This window comes from Neofelis nebulosa, chromosome 7 (assembly GCF_028018385.1).
Source record: "Neofelis nebulosa isolate mNeoNeb1 chromosome 7, mNeoNeb1.pri, whole genome shotgun sequence".
NCBI lineage: Eukaryota > Metazoa > Chordata > Mammalia > Carnivora > Felidae > Neofelis > Neofelis nebulosa.
In genome coordinates, this window is record NC_080788.1 from 124,451,480 (window position 1) to 124,464,640 (window position 13,161).

Genomic DNA, 13,161 nt, shown 5'->3' on the forward strand with positions numbered 1-13,161 from the left:
TGTGTGTGTGTGTCGGGGGGTGGGTACTGGGGAGAATAACAACTGTCTCCTTACAGATTTCAGCTTCTGTTGCTGCCCTGAGTATAAATATTGTTATTCAGACAGGCTTTTGCCTACTTCGTGGTAGGCTATTCGGTGAGCTATGACATATAGAGAGCCTAAGTGAGGGGCTGGCCAAAATGCGTTTTCCAGGCTCAGAACATGTATTTCACTAGGTCAAATTTCCACTGAGCATCTGCATTTTTTATAAGTATGCTCAGTAATTCTGATGTAGGTTATACGGGGATCTCAACTCCAGAAATCTTGGTCTAAAGTTTGGTAGAATTTTTTTCACAAGTGAGTGCTATAATTTGGAACTCTTAAGAGGAAACTGAAGGAAAATAAAGCTGGTATTGTCTTTGTCTTCTGTGATAGCTTAGCACTCTCCAGTTATAGCGTATTTCATGACATGTATTTTGTTTCCTTTTGTTTTAATTTGTTGCACAGTTACTGCCTTTTTATGTATAATCCATGTTGAAGCGTGAATGGAACAATTTACATTAGTAGAAAGACAGCATTGGTGAAAAGTGGGGGAAAATAGACTAGGACAGAGGAACACTTGGGCTGAAGTCCTACAGTGTATCAGGGACCGCCATTTCCTTACTGCAATCCAGATTAGATCTACATTTCTTCTCTTAATGCAACAGAAAGGTGTATTGAACCTTAGAGTGTCCATGGGGTGTATTTAGCTACTCCCTCCCTACCATCTGTCTTGCTTCCTGATATCTGTGTTCAAGTTCACTTAACCTACATCGCCACCTACTGTCCACCCCCACCTCTAACTAAGGAACTTTTGCTTGGGGGTGGGTGGAGATGAGGTAAGAGAGGCCACATCATGAATGCAAAGGGAGCTTGGACTCCTGTTTTGGATGCTTTATTTGCATTGGTTTTTGCAGAGTTACAGCATTTCTATCATTATTTCTAAGGTCTCCCTTTATTTCAATCCAGAAGCAAATTACCTTGGGTTAGAAATTGCAGCCAAGTTCTGATTAAAATGAAAACAAACCTCTCTCCCCTTCATATCTAATGCCGTCTTTGTTGGCTTTAAAATTTTTGTTGATTTGGGGATTTAACGTTAGCTCCAACTGTGAATAGTGGCCACTGTGAGCCCTTTGAGTGCTCCTGGCAGTTGTCTAGCTAATGTATAGAAGGAAACCTGAAAATGCTTTCCTTCAGTCCTTTGTTTATTTATTTTGGTATTTTTTTTTTCTCTCCTTGAGGATATTTTCTACTTGAACTGAATGAGAAATACTCTCATGGAGCACCCTTCTCTTATTTTGTTAGAAAGACCAAGTGTCCTTTGGGAAATACCTTCTGGTATTTGTTGGTGCCTTGCTCCTGCCCTTGGCTTCTCTAGAACTGGAGGTAGAAGTCACCCTGTGGGTTTCTCTGGTCTCATTCTTTGTTCCCTTCCATGAATTTGTTCTTCATGTAATTTCATATTGAAATACATCAGTTATCCAAACTTTGATTTTTAACAAAGACAACAAACAATGTTGTGATATCACAGGATAGTGTTGCTTTTATGATTTTAGAGTTAGGTCAGGCAGCATATTTTCAAGTTGCTTTCTTGGAACTTAAGACTGAATATCTGTATCAGAAGCCTAGGGAAGGCTAGGGGTGCCTAGGTGGCTCAGTCGGTTAAGCGTCTGACTCTCAGTTTTAGCTTAGGTCATGATCTCACAGTTTCGTGAGTTCGAGCCTTGCATTGGGCTCTGTGCTGACAGCACGGAGCCTACTTAGGATGCTCTCTCTTCCACTGTCTCTGCCATTCTCCTGCTCATCCTATGTTTGTCTCTCTCAAAATAAAGAAACTTAAAAAATATTAAAAAAAAAATAGGAGCCCAGGAAAGGTTAAATAGAGTTTTCATGGAATGATATTAGGTATAGAATGATTTTTAGGTATAGGTTGGATGATTGGGTATGTGATGTTTGGTATCCGATAGTCATTCTGTTCATTTTTGAGCATGTTGTTGTTAATTCTTTCTTTCTTAGATGTTTCTGTAGCTAAAGAGCTCTGTTCCAGTATTTCAGTCTTCATTTATAGCCTGTTATTCTTTGTTGAGAAAGACAGAAGGACTATAACTGCCAGAGTGAGAATGATGGGTAAGTCATTGTTGAAGGGAAAAGACCGCTTCTGTGCTCGCAACCCCCCTTCATGTTTCCGTCTGTGGGACACTGGTTGCTCTGGTCAGTGTAAGGCATTCGCTTGCTTGTCCATACAGGAAGGGGAATGTCTGCTTCTTATGTGTATTTCTCTCTAGCCCCTCCTGTGCAGGTATAGCTTAATTCAGTAAAACCTATTTCTCTGAGGCTAGAGGTATCCCAAATTAAAGGAAGTCTCCATCCCACACTTCCCTACCACAGCCCTGTGGCAGTGCTTCTTATAGTGAAGGGTCTGGAAACCCACAGCTTGTTACCTCTAGAAATTGAATTGACCTGTGAATTGCTCTTTTTTTTTTTCCTGGAAAGAGTTATCATAGTTCCCAAACCTGTAGCCTGACACTTGGAATAGAAGGGTTGTGTTTTTTAGAAATACTCACTTAACCCAATTATTCCCAGACCTGACTCATCATGAAAAACACCTGAAGCATTTGGGGAGGCAAGAAAAGATTCTTGGGATCCAGACATGTTACTTTTCATAAATGCCTCCAGGAGAGCTTGGCAGTCAGTCTGCATTAGGACTACAGTCTCATCAAATCCCAATAGTTTTTACAGGAGGAGAAGAAAGGAAAGTTTGTCTGTCTTGGCTGGAGGGTTGAAGTCTAAACCCTGTCTCTGCTTTTGGGACCCCCTAACCACATGCCAGTTTTGAGGATACCTTCTTTTAAGTGGGTGCTTTCATCTAATGTGCTGTGTTCATCTGGCATTCTGGCCAAAAGTTGTCCATGCACAGACAGCCAGATCTACATGGGAAAAAGCCTTGGAGAAACAGCTACTAGAGGGGAGGAGGATGAGGGGAAGAAGGAAGAGGAAGAGGGTGGAGGGGAGAAGGGAGGAGGAAGAGGAGTGGGGGGGAGGGGGGACATGGAGGAGGAGAGGAAGAAGGAGGAGGAAGAGGATGGGGAGGGAGGAGGTGGAGGAGGAAGAGGAGTAGGGGCGAGGGGGGACATGGAGGAGGAGGGGGAGAAGGAGGAGGAAGAGGATGGGGGAGGGAGGAGGTGGAGGAGGAAGAGGAGTGGGGGGGAGGGGGGACATGGAGGAGGAGAGGAAGAAGGAGGAAGAGGATGGGGAGGGAGGAGGTGGAGGAGGAAGAGGAGTAGGGGCGAGGGGGGACATGGAGGAGGAGGGGGAGAAGGAGGAGGAAGAGGATGGGGGAGGGAGGAGGTGGAGGAGGAAGAGTCGTGGGCACTAGACATTTGATGGTGAGTAGATACCGTCTCTTCCTTCATGTAGCTTACTAGTTAAGGTAGAGGCAGATCCTAGACAAGTACATGTACTAGTGCAAATTTAAAAACTTACCTAGGTAAGTGCCATGAAGGGAGCTATCAGTGTGCAAAGGTGTAGGACTAGAAGACCTGTTCTGTTCTGGGACTGTGGAGTGTCAAGGAAGGTTTTCCTTAGTAAGTGGCATTTGAGCTGATCTTAGAATTATGGGTAGGAGTTAAGTAGGCTGAAAAAGGAGAGATGTGCAGGGCACCTTTAAAGAACTTAAAGTGAATGTGTCCTAAGCAAAATGAGGGATGAATAGAGTGGCAGCAGAGGAAGGCGGGAAGGGGAGGAAGTTCAGATAATGCAGCCTATAGTCAGGGTTTTTTTTTTAAGTTAATGTATTTAATTTGAGAGAGAGAGAGAGAGAGAGAGAGAGAGAAAATATGAGTGGGGGAGGGGCAGAGAGAGGGAGAGAATCCCAAGCAGGCTCTGCACTGTCAGCGCAGGACCTGACTGGGGGCTCAAACTCACGAAACTCAAGATCATGACCCTAGCCGAAGCTGGATGCTCAACTGCCTGAGCCACCCAGGCGCCCCTATAGTCAGTCATGGTAAGGATTTCTTTCTTTATCTGAAAGGCAACTGAGCTCCTGTCCTTTCACCTTGATCAAACCAGGTCCTCAGCCTCTTCACCTTTTCTCCTTGTCATCTGTCTATATGGGTCACCTGAGCCTTCCCAGTGATCGTATTAACATCTGGAGTGAAGGAGATACAGACAAGCAGTGGGGGCGAACTCCATGGAGGGCTATGCGCCTACTCAGGGCTGGCTGTGCAGACTACTCTTTGACTCAGCAAAGCGAAGCAAGTGACAAGTGTCTTCTCTGCAAGCCAGCCACATGGCTTTACTCACTCTCATGCTCACTGCTCTCCCTGTCCACCTTTTTCTCCCCCGCCTTTACCCTATCCAAGGTAGGCTGACCAGCCTGTCACTTGGCCACTAATTTGCCTAGCTTGCATATCTTAGGATGTTGGAGGGTCCACAAGAATGAAAAGAGACTGCTACATCTGCAGGTATAGCCACTAACCAGCCAGCTCCCACTTCTCTCTAAGATAGTCTTAGAGAGAAGACTATCTTAGTGTTAGTATTATAGTGAAGACTATAATAGTCTGAGTGTTTTTCTGCACCAGTACTCCAATAAGGAAAATTTGTATAAAGACTAATTGTTTTTATGCTTCCTTTATAGAACGTGAATACATTTGAGTTTTTGTTACTTATTCTGGAACATTATCGCAAGGCTCAAGAATATCAGCTTTATAGGTTTGTTTCTCTTTTCTCAGAATAGGCTTGAAACCATTAGAGAGCAGAATGCCTACCTATATGCTTTCTCCAGTGACACTTTTCAAAATATCTGTCTTTTTTCTAACAGAGCTATTGAGTAGAGAGAAGTGTGGATGGACATTAAAGGATTATCATGCAGATGGTTTTATGATCCTCACTGTCATTGCCATTGTCAAAGAGACATTTATTAAATGCCAAATGCTGTTTAGTATTGCTCTAAGTTCTGTCATATAAAGAGTATTACAAAGTCAGTCTTTGTCCTGGGGAAATTTCAGTCTGGGAGACAGCCTTAATTTATAAACATTTGAAAGGGCATAAAGGTAACCATTTTCAAAACAAGAGATTGCAAGAGAATGGATTAACATACAAGTGTATTTAAGGTATTTATAATTTAAAGGTCAGAACAAATCTGGGAAGATGTTGTATTAGTCAGAATAGGTCTGGTTGGGCTCTGGTAACAAACTCCATACTTCCTTACGCTTACATCTCATTAGCCTATAGGCAAGCCACGTGATGGTACATAACTCCAAGGGAGAAGGAAGTGCAATCCTACCATGTGCCCCGCAGAAGGAGAGCTAGAACATTGCTATAACAGCAACTTTTTTTAAATCAAATTTAATAATTATTCTAGCCACAGCAATTGATCAGTCTACCAATTGATGATAGTAACACTATTATACTTAGTGTATAAAGTGTAATGGAACACTTACTATGTAACAAATGCTTTGTTAAATAGTTCACATTATACATTTAATTCTTTATCAACCTATGAAGTAGATTCTATTATTATCTCTATTTTCCACTTGATAAAATGAAAACCAGGAGCTTTTAAGTAACCTGAGGTCACACAGCTTATATTTAGCAAAACTGGTATTTCTCCTAACTTAAGAGTCTGAGCAGTTCCCCAAGATTCCTGTTATACAATTGAAGTCTTGACTTTTTTTTGCATAGAGCTGGAAAGAATAGAATGATTTCTGACTTGGTCATTTAGAATGGCTAAAAAGTGCCTCTACTTTGCTAAAAACCATCTCTGGCTTTGTTGATCTTCAGAACCAAATGGGTTCTCTTTCCTTTTGTAAAATATTATCCGGCTGTTTTCTGCTTAGCTTTTTGTTTTTGTTATTGTTATTAACTAACAATAAGATCATTCTTTTCTTTCCCATGAGTTGCTGGCACTCCTTGAGAATTGACCTCACAGGCTCTTTCATGTCTTTGTGGCACCATCTTGAATTACAAGGACTTAGAACATTTTATGAACATGTCCACAGAAGTACTGTTAGGAAAGACTTATAGTTCAAGGATTTTTAAAGAAAACTTGGACACTTTTAAAAAATGCATTTGTAACTGTTTCTCCAAATCACTTTTTTTCAGTTGTTTTAGTTTTCTTCCATTTGTGAATTAAATCTCTCCCCCCTTTTTTCAGAACATTTTATTAGTTCACTATTTTTGTTTTCCATTGTATCTCCAGTGCCTAGCAAAATGCCTGGCGTGTATTATTTGCACAGATATTTCTTTGAAGTGAATGAATAAGTAATTGAACTGGTGGATTTCATGTTCAGACTCCAGGTTCTTCTTCAACTGTTCTACTCTACTTATCTCTGTCACCAACGCTTTGACAAATAATGCTGCACTAGCTACTCTATGACTCTTAATTACTCAGTTTCTTGCTAGCTGTGTGATTGCAGTGAGTTTTGTAACCTATTTTCTCACCTGTAAAATGGGGATAATGATAAACTCTATCTCTTAGGTCTGTATTTAGCATTAAGTAATTTCATGCTGCAAAGTACTTAGAATATTGGCTGACATAAAGAAAGTACAACCATGATTTCTTTATCCTTTGTGTTGGGAATTAAAGTTTTCCTTCAAATTTCATTTAATTTTTTTCCCTGAATTATACCTAAAATTTCATGAGCTTCCTATAAGAATTCATCCCAGGGAGTTGAGCTGTATTATTACCATAGAGGTAGTTGTTTACTCCCTTTAATCTGATCATTTATAGTCTGTTCTGGTCATTGTCCTGAAGAGCGATATTTTGGTAACATGTTCATTCTTTTTGGTTTAAATATTTGATATTGAGATACAATGGGGCTTGATTATCTTGGCTCCATGCATAGCAACATATTCATGCATTGATTTGTTCTTTTATTCATTCAACAAATATTTATTGAGAAACAGAAACATAATTATAGAGACTCTTAGAGCTAGAAAGAATCTTAAAATCTTTTTAAGCCAAATCTACCCACACTCCTACACATTTAATGCTAAGAATATAAAAAGATCAGTGTCAAAATTAACTCAGTGGGAGCAGCCAGTGAAGGGACATTTCATTTATCTTCTGTTCTTAAGTAATCCCATTCACCTCTGTAAAGAAGGGAGACACTGCTATGAAATCAGGATCTTCTGCTCTTACTGATTTTCTTTAGAATTAATTGAAACATTTTGGATCAAATATCAAGAATAATAAATAATTCATATATAGTCTAAGAATCTAGATTTTAAGTCTGTTAGGGCTGATCCTATGTTTTTCTTGACCTAAGAAAAGTGTAGAGTAGTATCGTGTTCTGCGTCCTGCAACCTGGCAATCTCAGGTCAGGAAACTTGAATGGTTTTGCAGCAAGGATGCCAGGAGACCTGTGGCTGCCATGCAAATTACTATGAACTGGGTGGCTTATAAGAACACATATTTATTCTTTCACATTTCTGGGGGCCATAAGTCTGAAGTCAGGTACTGACAAGGTCATGCTCCCCACAAAGCAGTGGAGTTTCCATTCCTTGCTTCTTCCGGCTTCTGGTGGCTGACAGCATCCTTTGGCTTATGGCTGCATCAACTCCTGTCTCTGCCTCCACCTTCACACAGCCTTCGGCACTGTGTGTGTCTGTTCCTCTTTGTGTCTCATGTAAACAGATACATATAATTGCATTTGGAACTCGGCCAATCCAGGATAAATTCCTCCTCTCAAGATGCTTAACCTAATTACATTAAAAACATATAAAGTGATACTCTTTTGTCATATAAGTTGATATTTACAGGCTGTGGGGATTAGAATGTGGATATCTTTTTGCGGGTGGCCATTCTATTCACTATACTTGGGTTCCAGTCCTTGTTTTATTTTTTAAAGTGTGTGTGTGTGTGTGTGTGTGTGTGTGTGTGTGTGTGTGAGAGAGAGAGAGAGAGAGAGAGAGAGAGAGAGAGAGCGCACACATGAGCAGGGGAGGGGCAGAGAGAGGGAGACAGAGAATCCTGAGCAAGCTTCAAGCTATTAGCACAGAGCACTGAGACTCAGGTCTTGGACTCAAAAATTGTGAGACCATGACCTGATGACCTGACCCAAAATCAAGAGCTGGAAGCTTAACTGATGGAGTCACCCAAGAGCCCCAGTCCTTGATTTTTGACTCACTGTGGGGCAAGTTATCCTATCTAAAATTCAGGTTTTTCATCTGTAAAATGAGAAAAACAATGCCCAATTTACATTGTTATAATGAGAAATAAAAGAGGTAAAATATATATGATGTTACCCAACTCATTTCTTATCAGAAGTAGTTGCCATGGTTCTAGGCACTCAGAGGCTAGAGCAGATTTTAAACTACTTAACTTAAAAGAAAAGGGTAAGCCTGCCTATATTTGGTCAAGAATTTGTTAAAGATTTATGATTTGGTTGAAGAAATATTATTGAGCAACCACAAGATGGTTTTATATTCAGATAACCATTATATGTTGGCCATGCCTCATTTACTAATAATTTCTTTCTCTCTGCTTTCTGCTGCTTCCTACCTACTAGCATCTTTTAACATATTACTATGTAATGCCAGATTCTTTAAATAATAATGAGTGATAGTTGGAGTAATGAACCATTGATGTCTTGTTGCCACAAGGCTGCAAAAAAATCAGTTGCAACTATCTTTGCTGAGTGAAAGTAAAGGTAGTATAGAATTTATCACCTACGTTTTATAGAATTCTTCTTTGAGTTATGTACTTCAAGATTCATATTCCAGATTCTTTCTTAACTAAACTATAATTTTTATCTCTGGAAGTAAAAACACTTATCAAAAAAATATTACTACAAATGTAATATCCAAGTTTTGTCCTAATACGTGGTATAGATTTGAGTTGTTTGTGATTTGGAATAGCTCTGTCTCTCTGAATTAGGAGTAACTCAAGAAGTGTTGCCAACATTCACAGATATGAATAGCATAATTAAAGTCAAGGTGCTTTTAAAAATTTAACCTTTTTCTTATTGGCATTACTTTTTTAATTTTTAAATTTTAATTCCAGGATAGTTAATGTAACAGTATTATATTAGTTTCAGGTGTACAATATAGTGATTCAGCAGTTCTGTACATTACTCAGTGCTCATCATGATAAGTGTACTCTTAATCCCCTTCAATTATGTCACCTATCCTTCCCATACACTCCCCTTTGGTAACTATCAACTTGTCCTTTATAGTAAAGAGTCTGTTTCATTGGTTTGTCTCTTTTTTTTCTAAATTCATTCATTTTGTTTCTTAAATTCCACCTATGAATGAAATCATATGGTATTTGTCTTTCTCTGACTATTTCTCTTGTTATACTCTCTAGACCCATCCATGTTGTGTGTGTATATATGTGTGTGTATGTATGTTGATATGTATACATATATGTTGATATTATATATGAGATCTTCTCTATCCATTCATCTATCGATGGACACTTTGCTTCCAAAATTTGGCTATTGTAAATAATGTTGCAATAAACATAAGGATGCATTTACCTTTTTGAATGAGTGTTTTTATCTTCTTTGGGTAAATACCCAGTAGTGGAATGACTGGGTCATATGGTAATTTTGTTTGTAATTTTTTTGTGGAATCTCCATACTGTTTTCCACAGTGGCTGTACCAGTTTGCATTCCAACCAACAGTGCAAGAGGGTTCCATATCCATTTTCACTATATCCTCACCAACATTTATTGTTTCTTGAGGTATTGATTTTAGCCATTCTGATAGGTGTGAGGTGATACCTTTTGTGGTTTTGATTTGCATTTCTCTGATGTTGAGTGATGTGCAGTGTTTCATGTGTCTGTTGGCCATCAGAATGTTTTCTTTGGAGAAATGTCTGTTCATGTCTTCTGCCCATTTTCAAATTGGATTATTTAGGGTTTTTTTTTTTTTTTTGGTGTTGAGTTTTATCAGTTCTTTATATATTTTGGATACTAACCTGTTATCAGATATGTTGTTTGCAAATATCTTCTCCCATTCAGTAGGTTGTCTTTTGGTTTGCTGGTTGCTTCCTTTGCTATGAAGAAGCTTTGTATTTGATACAGTCCCAATAGTTCATTTTTGCTTTTGTTTCACTTGCCTCAGGCATATCTAGAAAAATGTTGCTGTGGCCAATGTCAGAGAAATTACTGCCTGTGTTCTCTTCTAGGATTTTTTAAAATTAACATTTTAATGTTTTCCCCTGTAAATTAATATAGTTGATAATTTTAACTTTTGCAGAGTCACACTTTTTCTGTATCTTCTTGTTTCATTTTCTCTTTTTCCAACTCATATACTTTCCCCCCCCCCCACCCCCGTCTTTTGCTCCTTCTTGCTTATGGGAAGATTGTTGACCGTGAATGTGTAGTAGATTTCATTCACTGAACTATAAAGTTGATGTGTATGTGACAATTAGAATAGGCAGGAGGCAGAGTAACGGGATGTGTTGCTGTCTAGGTGTCTCCCAGCTCTAACATTCCATGAACTTACACACTTCCAAATATTAACTCCTAAATTTAAAAACTCACACTCTATACCTTACTTCTATCACTATCCTGTCTCCTTTCTTCCATCTAAAAACCATTATTATTTTATGTCTTCCTTTTCTGGCTTACTTTAGGTTGTTAAAAGGAAAATAATAAAGATATTAAAGCTAGATTTTCCAGGAGAGTATGAGCATGTTGGGTGTGTGTGTGTGTGCACACGAGTGTGTGTGTGTGTGCTTGTGTGCGCACACACACACACATAAATAACTGAGATTTTTGTTTTCACTCAACCAACCCTTCAGAGGCCTTCAGAGTTTCCAGGTAAGTTTATTTCTTTAAAACATGACTGCTTTCTTTCATACAGTCATTTTACATCTACCAAGAAATGACTACAAGAACATCTGCTTTAGTACTCATAAACATCTTATCTGCTCGTCGTTTCCATTCTTCTATAACCCCTCTTCCAAATCACATCCAAAATGGTGAAAAACAAAAACAAAACACATACACACAAAAAACAAAGCTAGTATGATTTTAGATGCCAGTTGTGTCCTCTCTATGAATGTTTTCCATATTTTAAATGGCTGGGGAATTATCTTGCCTCTACCCACAGTAATTTAGAATGAGAAGAATCAGATAAGGGCCGTTTCCTCCATCTCCTGGGATTTCACGAGCTCTGTTTTCTTTTATACCTGATCAGGTCTGCCAGTAGCGAAGCTGTACAATGTAGTGGAGAAGTGCATACGGTTAATTATGACAATTACAATCAGTTCTTTACAATCTCTGCTGCTGTTACGGGATTTAAATACCATAATGTATGTCAAAAGGACAAAATAATGTTGCTGTGTTTTCTGCTTACAGCTGCTTTTATGACTGGGTTTTGCTCATAAACAGGTGGTTATAAGCTGCAATCCTTCCATGAATTCATTTATCTTACCTATCTCCTAATCTGGGTTCTCTGATGTGTCATTAAACCCAAGTGTTGAGATTCCCAATGACTCTGAGGGGATCTCAGGCCCTGCTTAGCATCCTCTGAACGTGTTACAGTGAAGATGAAACCTCGTATGGTCAGTGGAAGTAGATACCATGAATTTAGTTGATTCTCAAAGGGTCCCTTGCTACTCTCAGACTTTTGTCACCAGCCTCCCCACTACTCTCTCCTTCACGTTCCCTGTACTGTTTTCTGTCCTTGCTTAATCCCTACTTTTCCAGGTTTGCCTCCCTGAACTACTGTGCCTGGTTACTTCTCCCCTTTTTGGTCTCAATTTTATGGCATGTTGTGAAGCCTACTGCATGTGGAAATGAGTTTATGTGCTGTTGATACACAGTTATTTCATGTCTGATGTAATTGAATCCACACAGTGCACAGGTGGCCACCTCATCGTTGTTGAGGGCAGCTGAAAAATAGGTAAGGTAATCAGTTTCTTTCAGCACACCTTTCCTTCTCTGCATCTCTCACCTCTGCTTTAAAGGTAGGTATGGAGAGGTTCATGGCAAATGAAACTGTATGAGAGCCTTTTTCCCCTTGAGTGTATCTTGTTTAAACAACACATTTCCAGTTAATGACCATCTGGTAAAGCTGACAGCGTTTAGTCCTCCTAATTCTTAACTGTCTGAAAAAAAATGTGCCCAACCTGCCATGGCTTATGACTGAATTATAAACCATGAAGCATAATAAAGTCATTAACTTTCAACATGTCAAATTTTACTTGAATTGCATCTTGCCTAGAATTTGATAGCCTTTCCCCAGCACTTAAGAGAGAAGGCCTGTGTGCTGTTCAAAAAGCACTTTGTCTTTTCTCAGAGAACCATTAGCTTTGTGTGGCTGTCTGGACGTGAGCATCAGAAGGTCTGGGGGTGGGGGGTGGGAGGAGGAAAGTCTAGTGAACTAGTGTGGAGGAATAGAAATGAGGTTCACTAGGGAAAGGCAAAATTATTTCTTCCCAGGAAGAGAAAGGAACGAAGCTGTGCATTTGAGTAGAAAGTTCATCCTGAAAATGGTGATTGACTTCATAGTGCAGGAAATTTTGGATATAAAGTGTGCTTTACAATTCTGATTACTCTTTCCCCTTTGTTCCCCACTATCAAAAATAATCATATTCTATAAATGTCAGTGGAATATGCTTAGAGTGAAGCTACATTTTTGGAGAACCAGGTGTCAGCTCTGTCAGATTTCTATGAATAGGCACATTTATATACACTTTTTCAAAGAAAGAAAGGTCACTCACCACCCTACTTGTAAAGCTGTCAGAGGATTTAGGAAAGAACTATGGTCAGCTGTCTTTTTACATGGGAAAGGAAATCTGGTTCTCAAGATATTTGGGGCATTGCAGTGAATAAGAGATATTAATATCCCCAGCCTCTCTGGCTAAAAGAATTTGAGACATTACCCACTGCTTAGCCCTACTGCAATATGAAGTTACCATGCTGAATGTGGAGGGGGAAATGTGGGTTTTGGTTTGAATTACTGGTTTACTGTCCCCACACACACCCTTCCTTCTTGCTCTTGGATTCTTGCTAATTTGGCGAATAGGTATAAGATGGAGCATGTTCAGGTATTTTCTCCTGTCTGGAGACTAGGATGTTGGGTGCTTCATATTGTGGCATAGTTGGATGGATGGATGGATGGATGGATGGATGGTTGGATGTATGGATGAAGGAATGTCACAAAGAAGCTTTTGAGCAAAGTAGATTT

General features: G+C 39.4%; 1 protein-coding gene across 32 annotated transcripts in view; it reads left to right on the forward strand.

Moving 5' to 3' along the window:
- NRXN3 (neurexin 3) overlaps nt 1-13,161 on the forward strand; it is a 1,582,316-nt gene that overhangs the window by 633,803 nt on the left and 935,352 nt on the right. The gene's annotated exons all lie outside the window — the stretch shown is intronic.